Raw genomic sequence first — 2,459 nt, 5'->3', positions numbered from 1 at the left:
TTATATTTTTAAAAATATCATTTCAACCAGTTTAATTTTGTTTGTTTTGTGTTTTTATACTTTTTCTACGTTGTTTCTTTCTCTCTCTCTCTCTCTCCCCCCTCTCTCTCTCTCTCTCTCTCTCCTCCACTCCCCCTCTCTGATTTTCTCTCTCTTTCTCCTTTTCTCTTCACCTCTCTATTTTTCTCTTTCTTCCCCAACTATCTTGCACACACTCTTATCTTCCTGTTCTCTCTTACTCTCCTCTGCTGGATCTCCTTTCTTTATCTCATAAATCTCCTTTATTCCACTGCCCCCAGTTTCTCTGTATTCCACAATCTCGTTATCTTTCTCTCTCTTTTAACATATATAACATACATATGTGTGTGTGTGTGTGTGTGTGTGTGTACATATATGTGTGTGTGTGTGCGTATATATGTATGTATATGTGTGTGAGTGTTTGTGTGTGTTTATATATATATATATATGTGTGTGTGTGTGTGTGTATGCTTATATCCCAGTCCCCATTTTTATCTCACTCAATCCCTCTATTCTACTCGTTCTCATTTTCCTTGCATCCTCTCCTTTCTATCCTCTTAACCACCAACTCCACTCTCTCTCTCTCTCTCTCTCTATTCTATTATTCCAAGGCATTCTTATATTTTGTACTTTTCATATGCACTTTTCTCTTCTAATTGCAATTATCTGTGCAGGAACGAGTTGTGTTTGGTGAAGTAGAACACTGCGGCTATTTCACACAACTTAGACATTACCAACTTAGCAGATAAGACCAACGTTTGATCATTCTGTCTGAATTCCTGACCGTTTACCGTTTTTAGGGATGCCAGGAAGAATGGTAGCGAAGGTATTATACGGAATAAAATACAGTAAAATGAAAGAGAGTTTGGTCCTCCACTAGATATCAGGACCTCAGGTTTAAGACAATAATAATGGTTTCAAAATAATAACAACAGCGACAAGAACAAGAACAATAATGATTTCAAAATTTTGTCACAAACGCTAGCAAGTTCGGTGTAAACAAAATGCCACCAAGTACCTCGTCGGAGGTGCTAGCGATTTTGCTAGCTCGCCACCTTAATAATAATGATAATAATAATAACAACAACAACAACAACGACGACGTTATAATAACAACAACAACAATATTAATAATAATAATAATGATAATCCTTTCTTTCTACTTTAGGCACAAGGCCTGAAATTTTGGGGGGGAGGGGAACAGTCGAGTAGATTTTGCCATTCACTATGATAGCAGAGCTGATACCAAAGAAACTGAAAAATTCTGAGAAATATCATGATCTGTCCAGAGACCTGAAAAGTCTATAGAAGACCAAGGTAACAATTATTCCTGTAGCAATTGGTAAACTTGGCACAACACCCACAATTTTACTTAAAAGACTTGGAAGATATTGGAATTGAAACTTGCATTGTTGACCCGCATAATAATAATAATAATAATAATAATAATAATAATAATAATAATAATAATAATAATAGGTTCCAAATTTTGGCACAAGGCCACCGGTTTTGAGGGGAGGGGAAAGTCGATTACATCGAACCCGTGCTCGGCTTGTACTTATTGCGTCGACCTTGAAAGGATGAAAGGTAAATGCAATCTCGGCAGAATCTGAACTCAGTACGTGAGATGACAACGTCTTCTTTTGGCACGAGGCCAGCAATTTTGATAGAAGGAGGTTTATCGATACCATTGACTATAGAACTTTACTGGTACTTTATTTTATCGACCACTGGGGGATAAAAGACAAAGTTAACCGTAGCTGGTGTTGAACTCAAAACATAAAGAGACGATAGAAATACTGCAAGGCATTTTCCAGACGCTCTAACGATTCTGCCAGTTAGTGTGTTTGATTGGGGATTATCTGAGGATATCTGGGGATTGTTTGAGGCTAAATAAGCACCAAAAACAGAATAACCATCATTAATGTTAGAATAAGAACGAACACCACAACAATTATTAACAGAAAAATCAAGAATGAACAATGCAAAAATTAAAGAAAAACATAACAACGACAGAAAGAATTACTACTCCTGTCACCTCCACCACCACCACCACAACAACAAAAACAACAACAACAACAATGGCTACGACGACGACGACGACAATAACTATCATTCCAACAATGACCAAGACTGCCGCCACTGGAAGAACAGTAACGATGGCCATCACCTCTATAACCAGTACTACAACAAAAACGGCCACTACCACTACCACCACCAACAACAACCACCACCACAACCTCCACCCCAAACACCATCGCCACTACAACCACTACAATTACAATTACCACTACAGTTAGCACAATCACCACCACCACCACCACCACCACCAAGAAGAACAACAACAACAACACCAAAGCCATTACTGACAGCACCGCAACAACCACAACTACCACCACCACCACCACTACTACTACTACTACTGCCACCACCACCGCCGC

At 38.7% G+C, this 2,459-nt stretch overlaps 1 long non-coding RNA gene across 1 annotated transcript in view; it reads right to left on the bottom strand.

Moving 5' to 3' along the window:
• LOC128250904 (uncharacterized) overlaps window positions 1-2,459 on the bottom strand; it is a 202,036-nt gene that overhangs the window by 161,888 nt on the left and 37,689 nt on the right. The window lies entirely within an intron of this gene.

The sequence above is a fragment of the Octopus bimaculoides genome, chromosome 26 (genome assembly GCF_001194135.2).
Source record: "Octopus bimaculoides isolate UCB-OBI-ISO-001 chromosome 26, ASM119413v2, whole genome shotgun sequence".
Classification (NCBI taxonomy): domain Eukaryota; kingdom Metazoa; phylum Mollusca; class Cephalopoda; order Octopoda; family Octopodidae; genus Octopus; species Octopus bimaculoides.
This window is presented reverse-complemented; position numbering and strand designations above follow the sequence as displayed.